Below are 27,173 nucleotides of genomic sequence, written 5' to 3'. Positions count from 1 at the left end.
CAGCCAGCCTGAATGTACCCAAGTTGATCAATCAACCAGCCTGTTGGATTTTACATGCAATTAGAGCTAGAGGCTATTATACCCGCTAGCTATAATCACTGTTCTCCAGGTGGGGGACACAATGGCTCCATGGGACGGATACCCAACCCCCCCCCCCCCCCCCAATCAACACCGACTGCATTAAATGGGGGATTCGCTCCATCTATGGCCGGCATTATTCAATACAGATTTATTGTATTGATAGTAACTTCATTCTTACAAAACTTCTCACTGGCTTTCTCATTTTGGACAATCTCAAAATCCTAACTCTATACAGTCGGAAGTGGACTCTTTTTGCCACGTATACACGATCGGACAGTCCTACAACAAAACCGTGGATTTTTTTCAGACGGAATGTTGGCTCAAACTTGTCTTGCATACACACGGTCACGCAAATGTTGGAAATTCCGAAGTCAAGAACGTGGTCACGTACGACAAGGCGTGAAAAATGAAGTTTAATGATTTTTGTGCGTCAGAATTGCACACAGACGAATGAAATTTCCGACCAGAAATTGAGAACCAGCTCCCAAACATTTTGTTGTCGGAAATTCCAACAGCAAATGTCCGATGGAGCATACACACGGTGGGATTTTCCGACAACAAGCTCCCAACGAACATTTGTTGTCGGAAATTCCGACCGTGTGTACGCGACATATCACTGTATTTTTGGAGGATCACTTTAAGGATAATGACAAGGTGGGTTTAAAGGAACATTCAAATACTGTATTCTGTCATTTTTGCATAGAAGTCATCATTCTGACTGTACAATTTTCTTTAGATTTACTAACAACTTTATAGTGCAAGGCCTACCTGACTGCATACAAATAAATCAAAATGTTTTGGGAGGCTCTCACATTATTTAGATTTGTTAAAGCAAAAATAACAACATAAAATAAATAGCTGTTAAAAATGATAAAGTAAGCATTTGGCATATTGACACAGAAAATATTCACATTGAATCTAGAGGTTTCTGACAGAACTGCCACCAGTTGTCCTAAATCTGATGATCACCAACTTTGTCTGAAGTCAGATCATACTGGATCCACCCCAGCCTGTGACTGGACAGTGATAAGCTTATTATCTATCTCTCTGCTCTCTCTCCTCCTATGAGCATGCTCCTTGTCAGCACATTAACAGATTGGTTCCACGTGCTCCTTCCTTCTTCCTTTCACACTGGTTCCACGTGCTCCTTCCTTCTTCCTTTCACACTCCATCACTACTGTACTGGGACCACAAGTGGCCGATACCAGGCCAAATTCAGCAACTTAAACTTTTTTTTTTTTAAAGAAAGCAGTTTTAAGGATGTATTAAATGATACAGAGCTGCATTACCATTACTTTGTGTATTCTATACCTGCCTTGAGTTCAGCTTAAAGGGGGTTGTAAAGTCTCAGTGTTTTCCAACTTTAATGCATTAAAGGGGTGGTTCACCCTAAAAACTTTTTTCTTATTACAATGGCCCCCCACATTACACTACGATTAAGGCTATTATTATTTTTTTGATGCTGTACATACCCTTGTACAGCATATTCACCCGTTGCGAGTCCCGCGGGAGTGGGCGTTCCTCACATGTCTGATTGACATTTTGACCAAAAACGAGCTCCCCCCGTCGCGTAAGCCGCATCACGGTTGGCGAAAGGAGCCGAACGGCGAGTCGGCGCTATACTGCGCATCGCCGTTCGGCTCCTTTCGCCAATCGTGACGCGGCTTACGTGACGGGGGAGCTCGTTTTTGGTCAAAATGTCAATCACAGACATGCGAGGAACGCCCACTCCCGCGGGACTCGCAACGGGTGAATATGCTGTACAAAGGTATGTACAGCTTTAAAAAAAATAATAGCCTTAATCGTAGTGTAATGTGGGGGGCCATTGTAATAAAAAAAAAGTAGTTTTTAGGGTGAACCACCCCTTTAAGGTGAAAAACCATCCGTGCTGCAGCAGGCCCCACCCTTTTTACTTACACAAACCCAATTGTTACAGTTACAAGAATGAGCACAGAAGCTCCACACACTGTCTGTTCTCATTGTATAGATTGATAGCAGCAGGACCCATTGGCTCCTGCTGTCAATCAAATCCAGTGAGCGGGAGGCGGGGTCAAGTCCTGCTGTCTGTCATTGAACGCAGCAGCAAAACTCGGGAGCGCACCTGCACAAGTGCCCCCATGAAATGCGGTCTCTTTGGGGGCACTCGATGAAGGATCAGGGCCACTCTGTTTTTAAACAAACCTTTAGTATCACTTTAAGGCAGAAGAGTCACCGCTCCAATAGGGTATGTGGATGAATCTGTATCCTCTCAGAGAAACCCAGGTGCCGGCAATGCACAAAGCAATAGTAGAAAGAAATGTTTGGACAGCCGCACTCTGGAAAAACCTTCTTGGTTGCCTTTTATTGATAAAAGTTTTCAAACATCACAGCAAAGACAGGGGCATACAGCTGACGCTTCGCACTACAATCAGTGCTTACTCTAGCTATGAGTAAGCGCTGATTGTAGTGCGAAATGTCAGCTGTATGCCCCTGTCTTTGCTGTGGTGTTTGAATACTTTTATCAATAAAAGGCAACCGAGAAGGTTTTTCCAGAGTGCGGCTGTCCAAACATTTCTTTCTACTATTATCACTTTACGGTCTCAGAAAGAATGTATTTAATCTTGTGTGTATGCACGTATGTGACATTTATGAGCACAAACTCATTCTATTGGCTCGAATATTAATTTATTGTGGCCAGTAAAATAAATGTACACTCATATGCATGCATTTAGATGTGTGTACTTGCTGGCCCCTGCCTTTTCTGAATTGGGGCACAGTTAGCGAGATCGCTCCTGTGAAAACTGAGCAGAGTAACCTGTGTGTATTTACTCTGCTCAGTTTATGAATGGACAGGAGCTGCTATCTTCTGCCCATTCGCAATAGAGAAAGAGGCTGCGGACACAGATTCCCCAGTCTGTCTCAAAGGAGAGATATCGGGGGTCCCAACAACAGATGCCCCTGTGACAGTAGATCCCCCCCCCCCCCCCAGCATCAATCGACCCTTCATCACACCCCAAAAAATCTTGTCATTACATTGATTTAGTGCTGGAGGTGCCTGGAACAGAGTTCCCCCACGTTACCGCCCTGGTAAAATATATTGGCTCTGCAGTGAAAGGGATAAAGGTGTAAGCTCCTAGACCAGTGATGGCGAACCTTGGCACCCCAGATGTTTTGGAACTACATTTCCCATGATGCTCAACTACACTGCAGAGTGCATAAGCATCATGGGAAATGTAGTTCCAAAACATCTGGGGTGCCAAGGTTCGCCATCACTGTCCTAGACCTTCATCCTGGTGCTGTTTTGGTAAATCATTGGCCTCCCGATCTGTGGGTAGCATCGGAATGTACCAAAGTGAATATAATGGCCTAGACGTCTGACCTGGTAAAGAAGATATCCTGAAAGGTTGTGCTGTACTCGAGGATGGAGGTTGAGAACCACTGGATTACAAGACCGACCACCAAGTACCCCCAATGGGCCATGTTTTGGGAACTTCCCTTAGATAAAATAGCTCTTATCATCAATACACTGTCATCGATATTGATTTAAAAGCAGCTGTGCAAAGTAAAGGAAAACCTGAAACCATGGCCTGTTAGGGGGGTACTTGAGAACCACTGTTGTAAATGACTCACAGAGTTCCTAAGAGTTTGCCTGTTGTAAAACACACAAACTGTGTCCACAGAACTTTGCCCTCTTGAACTTCCTGCTCCTGTTCTGCAACCATCTGTTCAGGAAGTGCCCTGCCATGTTATCTCCTCCATGTTATCTCCTCCATATTATGCACAGCTTTTCTTTTGATTCAGCAATCATTTATAAAAAATGAAGGGAGAATGAACTGCAGTTGCCATTTGAAGAGAACCTTCCATTAGATGTACCAGGCATCCTTGTACTCCCCCCATCCAATGTAAAACCCCAACATTTTTTTGTTTGTTATATACCCAGTGAAGTGACTGGCCTCATGTGGTACAGGGACACAATACAAATCCTCCTCCATAAGTTGTACCTATTTATCCAAGACCTTCCCTACATCTGTTCAAAGTCCAAAGCATGTCTGAGTTCTCAGGGAAAAAAAAGTGGGCGGAATTCACACTCTACCTCTCAGAGCTTTCCTCACTGAGCTCTGCAATTGGAGGGAAAGGACTGATACACACACACACGAACAGAGACGAGACCATCAATCACCTAGAGATCCCTCCCCTAAAACCTTTTTTTTTATTTTCTTGGTGTCAAGAAAACATGTCAGAGGTGACGCATGCTAATACCGTGTTTCCCCGAAAATAAGACCTAGCATTATTTTCCAGGAGGGCTGCAATATAAACCCTACCCTGAAAATAAGCCCTAGTTTAAAATGCTTGTAAAATCCTATAATCCATTCTATTACAGTAGTTTATAATGTACAATGTTTGTGTTTCTGCAATATAATTGCGGGCAAGAGAGCTCTGGCGCATCACAGAAGCGCAGAGTGGCAAACACACAATGTACATTATATACTACGGTAATAGGGTAGATTATAGGATTTTACAAGCATTTTAATTCAGTTCACACTGGGGATTCCTGTCAGGCAGGGAGCAAGAGGGGGAGAGAAGACAGCACATTACATGGTAAGACCTACCCCGAAAATAAGCCCTACTGTGTCTTTTGCTGCCTAAATTAATATAAGACCTGGGCTTATTTTCGGGGAAACACAGTAGCAAAGAAACAAAGCAGCAGACAAAAGTGACATTAAGACCCCATACACACTATTAGATTTTCTGTAGATTTACCAAAACCATGTAGTGCAAGGGCCTGTCAGATTGCATACAAACTGAAACTCTTAGAGCCCTTTCACACTGGTGCGTTTTTGCCGCGTTTTCGTGGTAAAAATAGCGCTCATAAAACGCTCCCCATGCATCTCAATGGACCCTTTCACACTGAGGCATTGCGCTGGAGGAGCGTTGAGAAAAGTCCTGCAAGCAGCATCTTTGGAGCAGCTTTTGAGCGCTGAAAAAAACGCTCCAAAAACGCCCCTCTGCATTGAAATGAATTGAAATCGCGGTAAAAACGCTGTAAGATCGCTGTCTTTTAACGCTCCGCTATAGGTGTTTCCAGTGTGAAAGGGCTCTTAAGGTCTGACCTCATATTATACGGTTTGGGTAAATATGAAGACAAAAATCTGCAGACAATCCAATACAGTAAAACCTTGGTTTGAGAGCGTTTTGTAAGACAAGCAAAACGTTTTAATAAATTTTGCCTTGATATAAGAGTAGCGTCATGTCACAACATATTGCTACACTTAGAGGCGCCTCTCTTCTCTTTTATACCCTGTAAAAAAAATGCTTTGATATACAAGTGCTTTGGATTACAAGCATGTTTCTGGAACGAATTTTGCTCGCAATCCAAGGTTTTACTGTAGTGTGTATGGGGCCTTAGTGCTCTTAATTGAGAGTACACACTATAGAGGGATATGTTTGTTCATATTTCATGTCTGAGGCCTCGTACACACAACCGTTTTCCTCTGCAATATCCATCAAGAAACTTGGCGGCAGAGCTTCTTTGCAGAGGAAAACGGTTGTGTGTATGTTTTTCGTCGATAAAACTGTCGTGGATCTCGAAAAAAGTCTCAATTTCTTGGTCGGGCTGGTTTTCGACGAGAAACACGTTCGTGTGTATGCTTAGAAACCCGCGCATGCTCAGAATAAAGTATGAGACGGGAGCGCACCTTCGGTAAAAGTAGCGTTCGTAATGGAGATAGCACATTCGTCACGCTGTAACAGACTGCAAAGCGCGAATCGTCTCTCACCAAACTTTTACTTAACACGCGGTAACATGAGATTAGCAAAAGCAGCCCCAAGGGTGGCGCCAGTGGATTTGAACTTCCCCCTTTATAGTGCCGTCGTACGTGTTGTACGTCACCGCGTTTGAGAACGACGAGATTTTGTCTTGACAGTGTGTACGCAAAGAAAGCTTGACAAGATTTTCGACAAGCCTGACAAGAACCTCATCGAGGAAAACAACGTTTCTTTTACGACGAGATTCTTGGTCGTGTGTACGAGGCCTCAGGTTTACAACCACTTTAAGCATCAGTTCACCCAAAAGTGATATTTTAGTGGAGCTTGGTGGGCCAAATTAGCCCTGACTTCTTTCTTGTCCCGGATGCTCCAATAGTGTTATCTCCCTGCCACATTTCACATCTTTTTCTGTCCATCTGGGGGAGTTTGGGGTGTTCTGGTGTGTTTGGTTGAGGGAGTCCTGTCAGAACACAATAAGCACAACAGGGGATATTGCTGTACTAACATCACTTGTGTTAGTACAACAATCCATCAGTGTTTTTTTCCTGTGTGTACCAGGCTTAAAGCGGAGTTCCGGCCACAATTTCACTTTTTAAATATAAATACCCCTGTAATACACAAGCTTAATGTATTCTAGTAAAGTTAGTCTGTAAACTAAGGTCCGTTTTGTTAGGTTGTTACAGCATTTAGACACTTTATAAAATAGAAATTGACTGTGGCCATCTTAAGTGTGGGCATCATGAAGCCAGACTGTATGACTTCCTGGATTTCAGCCTTGCAAATCTCACACATGCTCAGTGCTGCACGAGCAGTGTCAGATCAGGTTTCAGCACCTGTGCTGTCCAAGTCACATGATTCTTTGAGACTGGGGAGTGCACAGACTCCTGGAAAGTTACACCCACTACATTCCCAGGAGTCTGTGTGGTGTAGGTTAGGAAGCTTAGGCACCTAGGTGCAGGAAGTGGGACGATTAACTATTCTGCCTAGCAACAACACTTTGAAGGCATCTAAAAAAAAAAAAAGTTTTCGTAAAGGACTAATGACATTTTTTTAAAACTACTGATGTAATGTTATATTTATGGGTGGAACTCCACTTTAAGAAACACAACTTTCTGCTCTCTCACCTGTCTGGCAGAGTGCCTCTTCAAGGCAGTCACTGCGTGTTCAGCAGTTAATCGTCAATCCGGATCTGAGCTCCAGGCACCAGGATGTAACTGCAAATACCAGCAATGGGACTTTAAATTGGCAACAACACTATGGAATATATAATAATTATTTTATTTATACAAAATAAATAAATCATCACAAGATGACTGCTAAAACATACATTGACATAAAACACAGTGTTTTTTTTTTTTTACTAAAGGCAACTTTTTTTTACTTTTTTTTTACTAAAGGCAAATCCACTTTGCACCACAAGTGCACTTGGAAGTGCAGTCGCTGTAGATCTGAGGGAAATACAAAAACAGCATTTTTGCTTGCACATCATTGGATGATAAAATCAGCAGAGCTTCCCCCGTTTCAGCTCTTCCTATCAGATCTAAAGCGACTGCACTTCCAAGTGCACTTGTGGTGCACAGTAGATTTGTCTTTAGTAAATCAACCCCAATGTCTTGCAATAGAATATAGAAGTATGTATATTAAGTAGTTTGTCTCCAGTATCTGAAAATACTTTCTGGTAGCCAACGTCCAAAAAAAGCTTTCCGGCACACAACGCGTTTCAGGTTCAAAGACCTTTCATCAAAAGGTATTTATATAGGAGGATTTGGATTCTAGTAAATAAAAAATAGATCATGGCATTGTTTATAATGCAGAACATCATATTGACAAGTATAGGGAGCACAGTGCTTTCCAGGTTCAGAAAGGCAACCTACCAATGTATGGTGACTGGTACAGCGATCAAGTACACAGAATATTCAGACAAGAAGAGAATTATCGCGGTCAGTGGATGGTGTATATGGAGGTCTAGTTCAACCTCCAGATTGGGAGTGTCATGGCCCACAGGGAATAGCATTTCGCCAGTCCCTCAGGCAAGAGGATGTACAGCTAGGAACAGGAGCTGAAAAGGGAACGAACAGTCAAAAGAAGGGGGGCGGTAATACTAATCTGCCAGATCCTATCCTGGTGACATGCTATTGCCTGTGGGCCATGACACTCCCAATCTGGAGGTTGAACTAGACCTCCATATACACCATCCAATGACAATGATAATTCTCTTCTTGCCTGAATATTCTGTGTACTTGGTCGCTGTACCATTCACCATACCTTGGTAGGTTGCCTTTCTGAACCAGGGATGCACTGTGCTCACTATACCTGTCAATATGATGTTCTGCATTATAAACTATGCCATGATCTATTTTTTTGTTATTTATTAGAATCCAAATCCGCCTATATAAATACCCCTGATGAAAGGTCTTTTGAAGCTGAAACTCGTTGGGTACCGGAAAAGCTTTTCTTGGACGTTGGCTACCAGAACACATTAATTGTGTACTTCTATAGTCTATTGCAAGACACTGTGTTTATTGTATTTGTGTTTTATGTTAATGTATGTTTTAGCAATAATCTAGTAAAGATTTTTTATTTTGTATAAATAAAATTATTTTTATATATTCCATAGTGTTGTTGTCAATTTAAAGTCCCAATTGGGGGGTTATCCAATTTTCTATGTACACAGGGATGTGGCAAACTCACTAGTTGTTCTGGAATGGTGAAAATATGTATCTAGCAATGGAAGTATGAGCTGGGAATAAATGCCACCCCTTTCCTGGGGCTTCTATGCTTTACTTTTAGCCACTTGCCGAACCAGCAACGACGGCAGGTCGGCACGATCCCGCAAACCGTCGTAGCTGTACGTCGGTCCCTTTAAGTGGGATAGAAGGTGCTGTAAATTGGCACAGCGGGGGTGCCTATGCTCGTGACCGGCGGTCGTGATGCCTGCGGGCACGAGAGGCAGAACAGGGATGTGTACACACACACACACACACACCAGTTCTGAAAGAGAGAGATCATGAGTTCCCACAAGCTGGGAACACAGTTCATTCCTTGATTGCCCCCCCTAGTGTTAACCCCTTCCCTGCCAGTGAAATTTTTACAGTAATCAGTGCATTTTTATAGCACCAATCACTGCCAATGGTCCCAAAAATGTGTCAAAAGTGTCCGATATGTCCGCCATAATGTCGCAATTAAAAAAATCATTGCCATTACTAGTAAAAAAAAAATTATTAAAAAGTCATAAATCTATCCCCTATTTTGTAGACGCTACAACTTTTGTGCAAAATGTTTTTATTACCAAAAATATGTAGAAGAATACATATTGGCCTAAACTGAGAAAAAAAATAAAAAAAAATAAACCTCTATTTGTGGGAAAAAATGATGTAAATTTTGTTTGGGTACAACGTTGCACGACCGCACAATTGTCAGTTAAAGCAACGCAGTGGGGTATTGCAAAAAATGGCCTGGTCATTGAGCAGCCAATTTTTCCGGGGCTGAAGTGGTTAAAGGAGAAACAGAATAAAAGGATTTCTAAGACTTATCCGTTGCTACCAATAACATACAGACTTAACCTATCCTAACTTAACCTATGCTAACTTGAGTAAAATGACATAAAAATCAGAGGGTTGGGCTGTACAATTCCACAAAACCATAAAAGATAGAATGATCTTTGCACTTCAATATCAGTTTATGCTGTGGGCCAGTAGTCTCCAAACTGCATGAACTTTGCCGGAATTTATTCAGACGTCTGGAGTACTTTTCATCCCACCGACACCAACAATGGGCATAAATCCTGGGGGTGACAACAATGGGGCACTATTCCTCCCATTGAAACCAACAATGAATGGGGCACTATTCCTCCCACTGACACCAATGATAGGACATTATTCCCCCCACTAATACAAATGATGGGACACCATTTCTCCCTCTGATACCAATGATGGGGTATTACTCCTCCCACTGACACCAAAGATGGGACACTATTCCTCCAAATGACACCAATGATGGGACACTATTCCTCCCCCTAATATGAAAGATTTACTCGCACTGACGCCAAGACAATTTCTACTCCCAATGGCCACAGTCTGCCCCCCTAAAGTCTGAAAGACAGTAAACTGGCCCTTTGTTTAGAAAATTTGCAGACCCCTGCTATAGATATTTCTATTTTAGAATATACTGTATGGACCTTGCTGAATGGTGGGGTATTGAGGGTACTTCAATGTGAAAAGTATTTGTTCCAATAGGCAACTACTGTACAGTGCATCAGTATTCACAGCGCTTCACTTTTTCCACATTTTGTTATGTTTCAGCCTTATTCCAAAATTGATTACATTTGTTATTTTCCTCAGAATTCTACAAACAATACCACATAAAGACAACATGAAAGAAGTTTATTTAAAATCTTTGCAAATGTAATAAAATTACAATTGTAATCAAAATTGAGCTCAGGTGCATCTTATTTCCATTGATCATCCTTAAGAAGGCAACAGTGAATGTCAGAGCACAAACCAAGCCATAATGTCCAAGGAATTGTCTGTAGACCTCCAAGACAGGATTGTATTGAGGCACAGATCTGGGGAAGGGTACTGAAAAATGTCTGCAGCTTTGAAGGTCCCAATGAGCACAGTGGCCTCCATCATCTGTAAATGGAAGATGTTTGGAACTACCAGGGCTTTTCCTAAAGTGGGTTGCCTGGCCAAACTGAGTGATCAGGGGAAAAGGGCCTTAGTTAGGGATGTGACCAAGAACCTGATGGTCACTCTGACAAAGCTTCAGCATTTCTCTGTGGAGAGAAGAGCACCTTCTAGAAGAACAATCATCTCTGCAGCACTCCACCAATCAGGCCTGTATGGTAGAGAGGCCAGACGGAAGGCACTCCTCAGTAAAAGGCACTTGACAGCCCGTCTGGAGTTTGCCAAAAGGCACCTGAGCGACTCTCAGACCATGAGAAACAAAATTCTCTGATCTGATGAAACAAAGGTTGAACTCTTTGGCCTGAATGGCAAGCGTCATGTCTGGAGGACACCAGGCACCGCTCATTACCTAGCCAATACCATCTCTACAGTGAAGCATGGTGGTGGCAGCATCATGCTGTTGGGATGTTTTTTAGCGACAGGAACTGGAAGACTAGTCAGGATCGAGGGAAAGATGAATGCAGCAATGTACAGAGACATCTTTTATGAAAACCTGCTCCAGAGTGCTTGGGACCTTTCAACAGGACAACAGAGTGGCTAAGGGACAACTCTGTCAATGTCCTTGAGTGGCCCAGCCAGAGCCCAGACTTGAACCCGACTGAACATGTCTGGAGAGATCGGAAAATGGCTGTGCACCCACGCTCCCCATCCAACCTGATGGAGCTTGAGAGGTCCTACAAAGAAGAATGGGAGAAACTGCCCAAAAATAGGTGTGCCAAGCTTGTAGCATCATATTCAAAAAGACCCGAGGCTGCAATTGGTGCCAAAGGTGCTTCAACCAAGTATTGAGCAAAGGTTGTGAATACTTATGTACAGTACATGGGATTGTTTTCCATTTTTATTTTTAATACATTTGCAAAGATTTCATACAAACTTCTTTCACTTTGTCATTATGGGGTATTGTTTCTAGAATATTAGTGATTTGATTAGAATAGAGGGGAAAAAAATGCAATATATATATATATATAATATATATACACACATACATACACACACACACACACACACACACACACACACACACATCAGTCTACCAATCCTCAGATGAGGTAGCTGCATTCGTTTTTTTTCTAAGCCTTTTTCCTTTTATTTTTACCTGCTGATCCAGCCAGTAACACGCTTCCTGTTTTAGGGTATCTCCACTTTAGATGGTGGAGCAATGGAGACACCATTGGACAGTGGAGTGTTAAGCCAGCGATAGATGGTGCGATTTTCTTTCCTGCGAGAAAGAAAATCAACCGACTCCCCCCATCGACACAGTCAGTGTTGATGGGGAAATCCCTTACCACTGTGTGCAGGCAGCGTTTAAAATCGTCGGTGACCTAGTGACCCACTATGCGAACGAGCCTTACAGAGAAGAATACAGAACGATTTCAAAGCTGAAAACAGCTTACTATAAAGGAGCACTCAAGTGTAAAACTTACATTTTTTTTGCATACTCAATAGCCAACTATTTAGCCTTTATTGGAATCTGCCACAGCTGGTACACTTTGAAATGATACTAAAGCATTTCATATATGTCTCCTGGAAGAAAAGTAAGCCTAAGGTACTAAAAATTGACTACAGGGGGTGTCGGGAAGCAATAAAATGGGGCAAAAAAACCCACAAAAGGAAAGTCTGGGCACATAAACCTGGATTTGCCAGAATATGCCATTTATAATATCAATCTACAGCGAGAACATGAGGCACAAGGTGGAAAATAAAAATTAAGGTACAGTGGAACCTCAGTTTACGAGTAACTCAGTTAACAAGCTTTTTGAAAAAGACAAGCAATTTTTCTTAAAATAATTCTGACTCGGTTTGCGAGCGTTTCGCAAAACGAGCAGAATTCAAGCTAATTGGGCCTTCAGTTCCGCATTTGGCCTGAGGTGGGGGGGGCTCAGAAACATCCCGAAAGGCCCGAGGAAAGTTTGTCTTTCCGAGGTCAGCCGAACTGTCCTCAGGCCTTTCCGGATGTTTCCGAGTCTCTCCAGCATCCCCCCGCCTCTGGCCGCATGCGGTATTGCATACCATTGAAGTCAATGCAGAACAAATTATTTCTGTTTCCACTGACTTCAATGGGGAAACTCGCTTTGATATGCGAGTACTTTGGATTACGAGCATTCTCCTGGAACGAATTATGCTCGTAATCAGAGGTACAACTGCATTAGGACCTCAGAGTCTATGTTAGTGAAATTTCCCCTTACTTTCTATCCCAGCGACAACGTTGTCACCAAGTTAGGAAGTGAGAAGTCTCCAGGGAGGACACAGTAAGCAATACAATGGGGCTGAGGGTTCTAGCCTTCCCCTACGATACTGAAAACGTGTTTTATCTGTTGTAACCCTCTTGGAGATAACCCATCACTTTTTGTCTTGTTGATATGTTGTCACCTAGAAATTAATCGAATATACCTCATGGAGTGGGATTGTATAGGCAACACAAAAAAGGGTTTAAAAAATGTATAAAAAATTATATAAATGTATTACAAATCATCACCTTGGCAGGAAATGATCTGAAATTTACAAAAGTTTTGGCTGTAGAAACCCTTAAAACAAGGCTCCATTCACACCTGGGGCATTTCGGAATCACGGGCAGAATTGGGCGATTCTGCCCCCAATTCCAGAATCGCAGCTAAACTTGGGACGCGTTTGCGATGCCGTTACTTCTTAATGGCACCCCAATATCAATCGCAGCAAACGGCATCACAGGAAGCTTGATGCCCAAAAGAAGCTCCTGAACCTTTGTCTGCAACAAGCTTCCCGCAATGCGTTTTGCCGCTATTGCAGAGCAATCACGCAGCAAAATTGCACCTGCATTTTGCCGCGATTTTGGAACAATCAGGTGTGAATGGAGCCTTAATTTAATTCATATAACAAATCATAGGGGTTCTTTAGAATAATACTGTACAGCAGTAAACTGACTTAACATTAAAGCGTCTGAAAAAGATTTTAAAATCTTGACAACTTATTAAATCAGACCTGCCCCTTGTTTCATTTTCCATATTAGTAAATCAACCCCTGTGGGTCTGAACAGCTGTCAGTGGTGGCCGTCTGGTTTGTACTCTCTGTACAGATCAATGGCATGTACTACCTCTGTTCACAAGAAACCAGCCACTCATCTGAGCAGTCACACTCAGTCTGGATTCACACTTGTGCGTTGGGAATGGGTGCGATTCTCATGCAAAAATGCTGGAATGCAGTGTGATTTTTGCATTGCGATTTGTGCTAAAGACAGTGCGATTGTAATGCAAAGTTAGAAAAATCTACATAGAAAAAGCAGTAGTTGCACACATCTGAACACAAGATGCGATTTCATGCTGGCTTTAATTGATGTCTATTGAGAGGGGGGGAAAAAAAGGAATTGCACTGCAGCGCAGTAAACTCACACAGGACCCTTTTTGTTGCCGCATCGCATAGCAATCACAACGCAGAGATGTTAAAGACTGTCATTGAACGCAATGTCTTTTTTTGGATGACATGCGAATCTAGGCTTTTTGTAACGCATCAAAGTCACAACAAACTCGCATCAGTGTGAACTGGCAATCAAATAGAGCCTCTGAACGCCCCCAGACACAGCCAGTGTGTGTGTAAAGGGTCAGTGTTTCTGCAACATTCTGGCCGCAGCTAATGGGCGAGTTTTTATGTGGCAGCGTTGCGTTTAGCTGCCTCTGAATGCAGCAAACTTTCCGCAGCCATGTGAATGTGCCCTAAGGGTCCATTCACACCATAGAAACGCAGTCCGGATGCGTTCCAGATGCTTTTGTGCATGTGTGTTTTTATATACAATCAATCTATCATTGGGTAGCACTTACCAGGTGGTGATAAATGCCATGCATGGTGCCCCGTGCCAATCTCTGCAATATGCTCACCTATTTCATGATGGTATATCGACCTACAATAAGAATAAAATACATAAATACCTGCAATAGGGCAGATGGGAAGTCATCAGGGAGTCATCCTACCTAGCAGAGTGTAGGGAGAGCAGAGTGGCAGCTGCAGCAGAAAGGTGTTTGTCTCGTACTCTGAACAGGTGAGAGCAGCAGGTGAGGAGAGGAGGAGGGGGGGGGGATTGGGAGGGCGGAGCCAACCGTCTGCCAGTTAGGTCCTGGGGGATTCCGTCTTCTTTTCTTTATCCTGCTGAGCGTGCTCTACTCTTGCAACTGGCAGCAATAGGTTGGCCTCAGCCATGTGCAATGTGTACAATGACGCTGCGTGCCACCCTGCACCAGAAGCAGGTGAATCTGCCAATCCAGTCTTATTATAATGGTTTAGTCTTAAACCAAGTACAAAAAAAAAAAAATCAGATGAACAATCATTTGATTTTTTTTCTGAATGTTTATAACATGTTGGAAACAAGAATGCCATTAATAGTACAAAAATTCTTGACGCAGGAAAACTTCCCATGTACGTAACTACGTTCCAGCATAGAATCAGAAGTGATGTAATGTACATGTGACACTTCTAATCATAGTAACAATAATAATAATAATAATATTGAGTAAAATAAAAAAAAAAGTAGTAATATTAATAACCCTTTACTTTGCAGCCCAAGAGATAATCTGTATACTGGAAATTGTATACTACCATTCCCTTATTTTTTTTATAAATTATTTATTTTTTCCACAATGATATAAATACAGTATTACATACAGGTACATCCATACAACACATCTTCCATTTTACAGAAACCCTTGTCTTAATAAACACAGGGCCAGATCCACATAGAATTGGATAGGCGCAGCGTATCAGAGATACGCTACGCCGCCGTATCTTACCTGGCTTTAAGTCGAATCCAGGAAGATTTTGCGCCGTAAGTTACGGCGGCGTAGTGTATTTCTGGCGGCGTATTTCAAATTGGGCGGGTAGGGGGGCGTGTTTCATTTAAATGAAGCGCGTTCTCGCGCCGATTGAACTGCGCATGCTCCGTTTTGAAATTTCCCACCGTGCTTTGCGCAAAAGGACGTCGCAATGACGTCATTTTTTAACTTAGACGTGAGTTACGTCCATCCCTATTGACGGACGACTTACGTAAAAAATAAAAAAAAAATCAAATTGACGTGGGAACGACGGCCATACTTAACATGGCAAGTCTATCTATACGCCGCGTTAGACGACGACGTTAGAAAATGCGACGGCCGCGCGTACCTTCGTAGATCGTCGTAAATCGATAATTTGCATACCCAACGCGGAAAACAACGCAAACTCCACCCAGCAGGCGCCGAAGTATTGCATCTAAAATCCGAAGGCGTACGAAGCCGTACGCCTGTCGGATTTTACCCAAATGCCGTCGTATCTTGGTTTGAGGATTCAAACTAAAGATACGACGTGGGAAATTTGAAAGTACGCCGGCGTATCAGTAGATACGCCGGCGTACTTGCTCTCTGGATCTGGCCCACAGTTCCTATCCACATCTAAAGAGGTTCAGTTAGATTTATATTTTCTCATCATTTACACTTCCTTTTCCACTAGTATCGCGCTACCATTTATACCATTGTTACATTTACCTTAACCAAGAAGAGTCCTGGTTACCCTCCCACCTAGCTTCATAAGATTCAGAAAGCAAAAAGAAAAAAAGATCAGAAAGAAAAGAGAGGAACAAAAAAAAAAAAAAAAAAAAAAAATCCAAGACACAGCCCCTTCCCAGTACCCGCACCCAAGATTTATTGATTACAGCTTAGTGTTAGGGATTTCCTTCTTTTCTCCTTTTTCCGTCCTTATACCCACCTTCTCTTTCTAAGTATTTTGTTCCCTATATATGATATATGGAGTCCATACCTTCCAATACTTATCCTCCTGTTCCCTCAGCCCCATAGTAAGATTTTCCATCTGTTGAATCTCTGTTACTGTACTTAGCCATTGTGATCTCGTTGGGGATACTGTGCTCTTCCAAAGGATTGGGATACAGGCTTTCGCTGCTGTGAGCAGATGCCTTAAAATGGAGTGTTTATATTTTTCAGTAGATAATGAAATGTCATGCAGCAAAAATGCTGCTGGATTTTCTCCAAGAGCTACGTCGGTGATTTATTTTACTGTTTCAGAAACCATCTTCCAGAATTCTTTCAATCCTGGACATTCCCAGAATATATGTATCATGATGCCCTCCGCTCCCTGGCAACGCCAACACAAATTTGATACCTGTGGGAATATCCGGTTCAGTAATACTGGGGTTCTCTACCATCTAGTCAGAATTTTGTACCCCCCTTCCTGATATCTAGTGGCCATTGATGCCTCTTGCGTAAACATGAAGATCTTAGCTTTCTGTGCCTTCGAAAATGTGACCCCCAGATCCCTTTCCCAGGCTTGTATGAAGGGCAATTCTTGTGGGGCTTCTGACTCCGCCAGCAAGGCGAACATAGATGAAAGTGCATGTCTCAGTGGTTCTCCCTTTAGACATATCTGCTCAAACTAATGCCGCATACACACGATCGGTTTGTCTGATGAAAACGATCTGATGGACCGTTTTCATCAGACTAAACCGATCGTGTGTGGGCCACATCGGTTATTTATCTATCGGTTAAAAAATTAGGAACTTGTTTTAAAATTATCTGATGGATAAAAAACCTATAGAAAAAAAAGATCGTCTGTAGGCACGTCCATCGGTTAAAAATCCACGCATGCTCAGAATCAAGTCGACGCATGCTTGGAAGCATTGAACTTCATTTTTTTCAGCGTTCTGACACGATCGTTTTTTTAACTGATGGTGTGTAGGCATGACTGATAGTCAGCTTCATCGGATAACTGATGGAAAAATCCATCAGGCCGTTTTCATCGGATGGACCGATCGTGTGTACAGGGCATTAGATGGTACACGTATTGCTACCGTTCGCAATTTCATTGATCGAATGAAGGCTTTCAACTGTATTCGCCTCAATGGATCTAAATCCCTTGCGAATGCGTGTTCAATCTCCCCATTAGTCATCACATGATTGTCTATCGAGAAATGCATTAGCCTACTGCTTTCCTGTCACCTTAAATTCTTAAAATACTGATCTATTAAACCTGGCTGGAAACTCAGGGTGCCCAAGACTGGACTCATTGGGCTTGGATGTGTTGACATCTTAGTAATTCAGAGAGTGGCACCTATCGTGGGGTGTTTCCTTACAGCCTGCGGTATCTCTGCATCCGAAAGCCATGCTATTACCTCTAGGGGTATATTAGTAATTTCTTGTTCCATGTGTATCCATGGCTTATCCTTCTGATGTACACACCAGTCCACTACCCGGGCTAAATGTGATGCATCATAGTAGCCCATCGGATCAGGGAATCCCACTCCTCCTCGCTCTTTCGGTAAAATCAAAAATATCCCTATGCACTCTTGCAGGTTTTCCTGTACAGATAAACCTCGCAAATCTAGATCTCAAATCTCTCAGAACTCCTGGAGAAAGCTTTATAGGTAAGGTCTGGAACAGATATAGCAATCTAGGCATTACGTTCATTTTTATGATATTAATTCTACCAAACCACGATCTCCTTGTCCCACCTTTGAAAATCTGATTTGATCTGTCGTATCAATGGGGCAAAGTTCAATTCAAAGATTCTGTTTAATTTATTCTGTATTTTAGTCCCTAAATAACATACATGGGAGCCTGTCCACCTGAAAGAGAAATGTGACGCTAACTGGTGTTGCAGGGAAGCACTCACCTCCACACCCATCGCCTCTGATTTACTATAATTCAACTTAAAGTTGGACAGATCCCCATATACACGTAATTCTGGTAAAAGGGATGGTAGAGATATAACTGGGGAAGTTATAGAAAATAACAAATCATCCGTATATGCGGCTACTTTATATTCTTCTACCTTTATTGATATTCCCCTAATATCTGGGTTAGCCCTTATGGTTCTCAAAAAAGGTTAGAGTGTGAGCATCCTTGCCGTGTTCCATTACATATAGAGAAAGGTTCGGACATTATATCGTTTATATCTTCACCCTTGCCTTCGGACAGGAGTATAAACTTGTTATCCAGTTTTGCATCCCCCTTCCTAATCCTATGTGTTGTAACGTGGCTCTCAGGAATCCCCAGTCTACCCTATCAAATGCTTTTTCTGCATCTGCAGATACAAGCACTTATGTTTTTTGATGGTATTGGAAGAGGTATATAGCACTTAGGACTAGGGTTGTCCCAATACCACATTTTTTGGACCGAGTACAAGTACCAGTTATCTTAGTCATTTTGACGGCTATATTTTAATAACCCCAAATCTGGGTATCTTATGGGGTAGAGGGGCAGGAGGGGGTGGGTGGAAGGGGGAGGAGGCTGAACAAACAACAAAAAAATAAAACTATCTCGGGGTCTGGCCACTCATCCAGAACCCCCCCGAGTAGTTTATAAACTAAACGATAGCCAGCACCCAGCAATTTACAGATCAGCCTGCTATTCAATTAGTAGAAACCGAAAAGTTTCGACGCCTCAGACTTTCCTCCACTTAGAGGAGAGGCGTTACAAGTGGGGAGAGGGCAATGCGGCGAGCCACGCTGCGGTATCTACCCATGTGCACCCTATAATCAACCTAAATTTCCCTCTATGAGTCGCACTTTTTTTTTTTCCTCCTTTTCTCTTTCTCATATCCTATTTCTCAGTGCACCCATCTTGGCCTTAAAAGTACCAGAGAAAAAAAAAAAAAGGAGAAACAAAAAACAAAAGGAAAAAGACCGGGGGATTACGAAACAAATTTACCTATTCCCCTTTGCCAACTATTTACTCCTATCTAACAGGTGAATTACTTTGCCTCCCTATTATATGTTATTACTTTACTGCCAGTACCTATCACACAATGATATCTCTTACTATTGCATCCTAAAATAACCCAACCCGTGAGGGTTGCCCCAAAGATACAAAGCCCCCAAAAAATAGGAAAAAATTCCCAGATCTATGCATCTAAATCCAAGTTCTTTATTTCCTCACAGTCAGGGTCTCACTCCTCTCTACTTAACACCCTCCCTATACAAATGTGTGGTTTAACCACTTAAGGACCGCCTCCTGCACATATACGTCGGCAGAATGGCACGGCTGGGCACAAGCACGTACAGGTACGTCCTCTTTAAGTGCCCAGCCGTGGGTGGCGCGCCCGCGACCCGGTCCGAAGCTCCGTGGCCGCGGGACCTGCAGACCCGATCGCCGCTGGAGTCCCGCGATCGGTCCCTGGAGCTGAAGAACGGGGAGAGCTGTGGCGCCGTCATCCCTAATATAGGGAAACACAATCAATGATGTCACACCTACAGCCACACCCCCCTACAGTTAGAAACACAGATGAGGTCACACTTAACTCCTTCAACGCCCCCTTGTGGTTAACTCCCAAACTGAAATTGTCATTTTCACAGTAAACAATGCATTTTTAATGCATTTTTTTTGCTGTGAAAATGACAATGGTCCCAAAAATGTGTCAAAATTGTCAGATGTGTCCGCCATAATGTCGCAGTCATGAAAAAAAAAAAATTGCTGATCGCCGCCATTAGTAGTAAAAATAAAAAAATTATAAAAATGCAATGAAACTATCCCACATTTTGTAAACGCTATAAATGTTGTGCAAACTAATCGATAAACGCTTATTGCAATTTTTTTTTCCAAAAATAGGTAGAAGAATACGTGTCGGCCTAAACTGAGGAAAAAAAAATTTTTTGGGGGATATTTATTATAGCAAAAATGTTTGTATTTTTTTCAAAATTGGCGCTCTTTTTTTGTTTATAGCGCAAAAAATAAAAACCGCAGAGGTGATCAAATACCACCAAAAGACAGCTCTATTTGTGGGGAAAAAAAAGGACGTCAATTTTGTTTGGGAGCCACGTCGCACGACCGCGCAATTGTCAGTTAAAGCAACGCAGTGCCGAATCACAAAACCTGCCTGAAGGTCCGGGTCTTAAGTGGTTAAATAGGGGACCCAGAGTTGAGGATCCACATTTATAAAGTCTTACAAAAGCACCAAACAAGAGGTCCAACAGTGTTTAATATTCACAACAGTATAACCTAAAATATCCAACATATTTCGGGAGCTCAAAAATCTTTGGCTTCCTCTGAGTAAGTGCAGCGCAAAAATAAAATCTAAGACAATAATTATAATTAAATATTGAAGAAAGTCCATATAGTGCACAAGTGAAAAAATCCAAATGGTGCTCCAATGTAAAGTGATTGAGTGCAGTAAATCAGAAATTCTGTGATCCACAGGTAAAGAATCCTCCACCGGTTAACTAAATAAATAGATGGCCTCTCACCTTAGCCATTCGACCATGGCTAGGTCACAAAGCGTGTTACACCTCCCAGGTGTGAGCAAAAAACCTTTGAATCCCAATAGGCAGGCAGCTAACCAGCAACTCGGCTCAGCCAATTTCCAGATCAGCAGGAGGGTATATGTGAATGAGAGAGGAAACAGACTAGTGCTCTCTGTCTGGTAAAGCTAGGTATTTATTAAAAACAGGTAACAACTTACAATTAGTGGCACTCAAAGCCGAGTGTGAAGCATCAATAGCATATATCGGAGCTGCAGGCTTCCGATTCTACGATCTGTTCACAAACCAGCATGTGAGACGGCGAGCGCGGGTGACGTCACGTAACTCCTCCCCCTTTCGTACGTTACGTCCCAATAGGCGGGACTTCATCAGCATAGGGTAAGCTATGCTGATGAAGTCCCGCCTATTGGGACGTAACGTACGAAAGGGGGAGGAGTTACGTGACGTCACCCGCGCTCGCCGTCTCACATGCTGGTTTGTGAACAGATCGTAGAATCGGAAGCCTGCAGCTCCGATATATGCTATTGATGCTTCACACTCGGCTTTGAGTGCCACTAATTGTAAGTTGTTACCTGTTTTTAATAAATACCTAGCTTTACCAGACAGAGAGCACTAGTCTGTTTCCTCTCTCATTCACATATACCCTCCTGCTGATCTGGAAATTGGCTGAGCCGAGTTGCTGGTTAGCTGCCTGCCTATTGGGATTCAAAGGTTTTTTGCTCACACCTGGGAGGTGTAACACGCTTTGTGACCTAGCCATGGTCGAATGGCTAAGGTGAGAGGCCATCTATTTATTCAGTTAACCGGTGGAGGATTCTTTACCTGTGGATCACAGAATTTCTGATTTACTGCACTCAATCACTTTACATTGGAGCACCATTTGGATTTTTTCACTTGTGCACTATATGGACTTTCTTCAATATTTAATTATAATTATTGTCTTAGATTTTATTTTTGCGCTGCACTTTTATACACTATATGACTTTGGGACTTTTTATTTGAATTTATCCTTAGTGCTGGCTTGCAATTTTTTGTTTTTTGAGTTTATTATTCCAGCGCTGAATTTTTTCTTTATATCACATTCCTCTGAGTAAGGACATCTAGACGTGACCGGAAGTGACGTGGAGCCCCGTTAAACCAGATTTTTCGTGATTCGCGTTTTAAAAACATTTGCTTGTAAGCAGTTTTCGTTTTTTAATAAATTCTCTAATTTAATGTACTTCACGATGGGAGCTTGTATTCTTCGGTTATAAAGAAAACTCTTTGAATGAGAAGGTGTGTCCAAACTTTTGGTCTGTACTGTATGTGATATCTTTTATTAGATTCGGCACTATAATAACCTTTTTGTTCACTATTTAGTGCATGTAGGATTATTCTCTAGGGTGTTAGAAAAAAATGTATAATGTTTGGGGGTTCAAAGTAATTATCTAGCAAAAAAAATTGTTTTGAGCCCTGGTTCACACTGGGTACGATTTGGAACGATTTGAGATGCGATTTGACATGTCAAATCGCATCTCAAATCGGCGACAATTGTCGGCAATGGCACTGTCCTAATCAGTGCGACGCCGCATCTGCGATTTCAAAAAGTAGTTCCTGTACTACTTTTTGCGATTTCGGGCCGCGATTTACATTAAATTGCGGCCGAAATCGCGGCAAAATCGCGGCCGCGAAATTGCGGTAAAATCGCGCATTTTACCGCGATTTTGAATTCGCAGCAGTGTGAACCTAGGCTTAATGTCTGAAAAACAGGCTCGGTCCAAGTGGTTAAGTTGCATCATTGGCATTACAATAAACCCAGAATTAGTATCAGTGCTTTGCTGTATCAGTGTATGTTTCTGATACATTGATTCTGGGTTTATTGTAACTACTTTACAGTATTGTGCAAAAGTTTTAGGCAGGTGTGAAAAAAATTCTGGAAATTAAAAATGCTTTCATAAATAGAAGTGTTGGTTAATTGATAAAAATAAACTACTTGCCTAGTGGGCACTTTTACCCCCTTCCTGCCCAGGCCAAATTTTCAACTGTATTTACATTGCGCTTATACCGCTATTATTGGCCCTTTATCCCGATCTGTGATCAGTGGTGTCCTAGTGACACATCAATTACAGAGCAGGCCACCAGCGGAAGTAATCACAGGAGGATGTCATACGACACCCTCCCAGAACTGGCCCGGCCGCGCTGTAACCGTTATTCTACTATAGCGCGGTCGGCAAGCGGTTAACAAAATGGAAAGTAAAACATACAAAAGAGAAATCAAATCAATATTAGGTGTGACTGCTCTTTGCCTTCAAAACAGCCTCAGTCTTAAGCCTCGTATACACGATTGGACTTCCATCGGACAAATCTGTGGATTTTTGTCCGAAGGGCATGGTCTGTAAACTTGGTATGCATACACACGGCAGAAATTTTTCATCCAACAAACACGAACGTAGTGACATAATAGATGTACAGTTGTGCTCATAAGTTTACATACCCTGCCAGAATTTATGCTTTTCGTGGCCATTTTCAGAGAATATGAATGACAACACAAAAACTTTTCTTTCACTCATGGTTAGTGTTTGGCTGAAGCCATTTATTATCAATCAACTGTGTTTACTCTTTTTATATCATAATGGCAACAAAAACAAATCAAATGACTGATTAAAAAAACTTTACATACCCTGGTAAGTTTGGCCTGATAACATGCACACAAGTTGACACAAAGGAGTTTGAATGGCTATTAAAGGTAACCATCCTCACCTGTGATCTGTTTGCTTGGTGTGTGTGTGTGTGTGTGTGTGTGTGTGTGTGTGTGTGTGTGTGTGTGTGTGTGTGTGTGTGTGTGTGTGTGTATATATATATATATATTTATATATATATTATATTTATAAATAAAAGGTCAGTGAGTTTCTGGACTCCTGACAGACCCTTGCATCTTTCATCCAGTGCTGCACTGACGTTTCTGGATTCTGAGTCATGGGGAAAGCAAAATTGTCAAAGGATCTGCGGGAAAAGGTAGTTGAACTGTATAAAACAGGAAAGGGATATAAAAAGATATCCAAGGAATTGAGAATGCCAATCAGCAGTGTTCAAACTCTAAATCAAGAAGTGGAAAATTAGGGGTTCTGTTGAAACCAAACCACGGTCAGGTAGACCAACTAAAATTTCATCCACAACTGGCAGGAAAATGATTCAGGGATGCAAAGAAAAACCCACAAATAACTTCAGGTGAAATACAGGACTCTCTGAAAAATGTGGTGTGGCTGTTTCCAGATGCACAATAAGGAGGCACTTGAAGAAAGATGGGCTGCATGGTTGAGTCGCCAGAAGAAAGCCATTACTACGCAAATGCCACAAAGTATCCCACTTACAATACGCCAAACAGCACAGAGTCAAGCCTCATATCTTCTGTCACAAAGTCTTTTGGAGTGATAAGACCGAAATTAAGCCTTTTGGCCACAATCATAAACACTACATTTGAAGAGGAGTCAACAAGGCCTATGATGGAAGGTACACCATTCCTACTGTGAAACACGGAGGTGGATCACTGATGTTTTGGGGGATGTGTGAGCTACAAAGGCACAGGAAATTTGGTAAAAATTGATGGCAAGATAAATGCAGTATGTTACCAAAATATTCTGGAGGAACATTTGCATTCATCAGCCAGGAAGCTGCGCATGGGACGTACTTGGACATTCCAACATGACAATGATCCAAAACACAAGGCCAAGTCGACCTGTCATTGGTTACAGCATAATAAAGTGAAGGTTCTTGAGTGGCCATCTCAGTCATTGAGCCACTCTAGGGAGATCTCAAACATGCAGTTCATGTAAGACAGCCCAAGGAACTGGAGGCTTTTTGCCAAGAGGAATGGGCAGCTTTACCATCTGAGAAGATTAAGAGCCTCATCCACAAAAGACTTCAAGCTATCATTGATGTTAAGGGGGGCAATACACGGTATTAAAAACTAGGGTATGTAAACTTTTGATCAGGGTCATTTGGGTATTTTCTGTTATCATTATGATTTAAAAAGAGTAAACACAGTTGATTGATAATAAATGGCTTCAGCAAAACACGAATCATGAGTGAAAAATGTTTTTGTGTTATCATTCATATTCTTAAAAAAATGGCCAAGATATCAACTGTACTATGTGTTTTTTCAGCTCTTTAGCGCCACCCTATGGGCAACTTCTGCTTATGTTGGCTTATGGTTAGCATTGCTTCCGAGCATGCATGTTTGTACTTTGGATTTTATTCTGACGATTTGTGTACACACGATCGGATGATCCGACGCAACACATTTGTTGTCGGACAATTTGAGAGCATGCACCAACATTTGGTGTCGGAAATCCTGACAACAATTGTCCAATGAAGCATACAGACGGTTGGATTATCCGACAAAACACGTCCATCAGACAATGGTTGTCGGAATATCCGATCATGTGTACAGGCCTTTAGGTACACTTGTACACAGTTTTTGAAGGAACTCGGCAGGTAGGTTGTTTATTGACATTGGCTGTACATTTCAGGTCATTGTCCTGCTGCAGAATACATTTAAGGCCCATCACACCCCTCCCTGATGGTATGGAATGAAGGAAATGTATCTGTATTTCTCAACATTGAGTACACCAGACTTTGCACACCTTTTGTTTTGATGCATATGGAATGTAGTCAGCTGCTTTAAACTGAAAGTTCAAGTGGGGCTTTAAGACTATATGAGGACACCGGTTTATTTGCTCATTTAAACACACAGAAACATGGATTTTGGCCAGCAGTGAAATCCTAGAACATCTCCAAGAACAAATCTTTAACTAGGATGGACTGCGGAAAGAAGGACCCACTGACAATAACAATGATGCTATATGACAAATCTATCATTCGATTGACTTTTTTGCACAGTCCCAATACACTCCATCACAATACACTCCATCTAATCCAATATTTTATAGAGAAAAGTCTAAAGCCCCATACACACGGGTATAACGTCAAACAAACTGTACCGTGGATTTTTGTTTGAAGGATGTTGGCCGGGAACACCCATAGCATACACACGACTTTTTCTGCAAACTTTCCCAAAATCACGTGATTTTTCTGCTTATTACCGCCACCCTTTGGTCAATTTCTGCTATTGTTGGTTGATTTTAACATTGGTTCTGGGCATGAGTGTTTGTACTTTGGACTAAAGTCCAATGGACTTCTCTACACACAATAGGACTTTGCACCGTAGGACTATTGTTGCCGAAAAGTTTGTTCGTTTGCAGAGCGAACATTTGTCCGATGAAAACCCAAAAAAGTTTGTCCGATGGAGCGTACACACGGATGGATTTTTTTGAAAACCGGCTCATTTTGAAGTTTGTTGTGAAAAAGTCCCACCGTGTTTAAGGCTGTCAATACACAGTTTGAATCTTGGCTGGTTTAGCAGGAACCGGCCGAGATTGGAAACCGTTAATGGGCAGGCTGAATATACCAAGTTGATTGATCGATCAGCTTGGGAACAACCAGCCTGCCGGATTCTCTTATTATCGCTAGTGGCTGCTATAGCTGCTAACAATAAGGCTTAATTTCCATGGATGTTTTTACAGCCACTTTTTTTAGCCTTTATTACAGCTTAAAAACTGGAGCTCAAAAACGCAGCGGTAGCGTTTTTGCGCGTTTGAGCGTTTTTTAATGTCTGGAGTTTTTACAGCTCTAACACTGGAGCTTCAGAACGCACTGGTCCTGGGTTTTTTTTGCAGCTTAAAAACGGCTCAGCCATCTACAGCTCAAAAACGTCATGGTGGGCATGAGGCCATATAGACTAAAATGGAGAGCTGTTTTTAAGCTGCAAAAAACGCTCCGAAAAGTTGCTGTAAAAACGTCCATGGAAATGAAGCCTAAGGCTGCTTTCACACTGAGGCGTGCAGCCGCGGTGACGGTATAGCCGCGCTATTTGTAGCGCGGCTGTACCGTCGTATTTACCGCGATATTCGGGCGCTAGCGGTGAGGTTTTAACCCCCGCTAGCGGCCGAAAAGGGTTATTACCGCGCTAAAAGGGTATTACCGCGCTTTCCCATTGATTTCAATGGGAAGGCGCGGTATAGGAGCGGTGAACACACCGCTCCTATACTGCGGTAAAGATGCGGCTAGCAGGACTTTTGGTACTCTCCTGCTAGCGCACCGCTTCAATGTGAAAGCCTTCGGGCTTTCACATTGAACACTACAGGGCATGATTTTTGCGGTATAGCAGCGCTATTTTTAGCGCTGTACCGCATGAAAAACGCCCCAGTGTGCAAGGGGTCTAAGTGTCTTCGACGCCCCCCACCCACTGCCGGGAGCAGACAATTGCTTGGCAGGAGAGGATTCCCCTCTCGGCACTGCCTTTGTTGATGGGGGAATTGTGTGAATTTCTTTCCTGCAACCCATGGTCGCAGGAAAGGAATTTTCATGGTGTATGGCCAGCCTAAGGCTGCATTCACACCTGAGTGATCAGTCGCATTTGG

The 27,173-nt window shown here is 42.4% G+C and overlaps 1 protein-coding gene across 2 annotated transcripts in view; it reads right to left on the bottom strand.

Annotated features, from left to right (window-relative positions):
• Positions 1–27,173, bottom strand: part of RNF183 (ring finger protein 183) — a 33,179-nt gene that overhangs the window by 1,081 nt on the left and 4,925 nt on the right. The window contains exon 2 of one of the 2 annotated variants that reach the window (XM_040324321.1): positions 14,303–14,382. The gene's annotated coding sequence lies outside the window, so the exon portion shown is untranslated. Of the gene's footprint in view, positions 1–14,302; positions 14,383–14,410; positions 14,520–27,173 lie in introns of those variants that run through there. The other variant, XM_040324320.1, reaches the window with a different exon arrangement.

The sequence above is a fragment of the Rana temporaria genome, chromosome 9, assembly GCF_905171775.1.
Source record: "Rana temporaria chromosome 9, aRanTem1.1, whole genome shotgun sequence".
Lineage (NCBI taxonomy): Eukaryota > Metazoa > Chordata > Amphibia > Anura > Ranidae > Rana > Rana temporaria.
The sequence above is the reverse complement of the archived record's forward strand: the minus strand, read 5'-3'. Positions and strand labels throughout refer to the sequence as shown.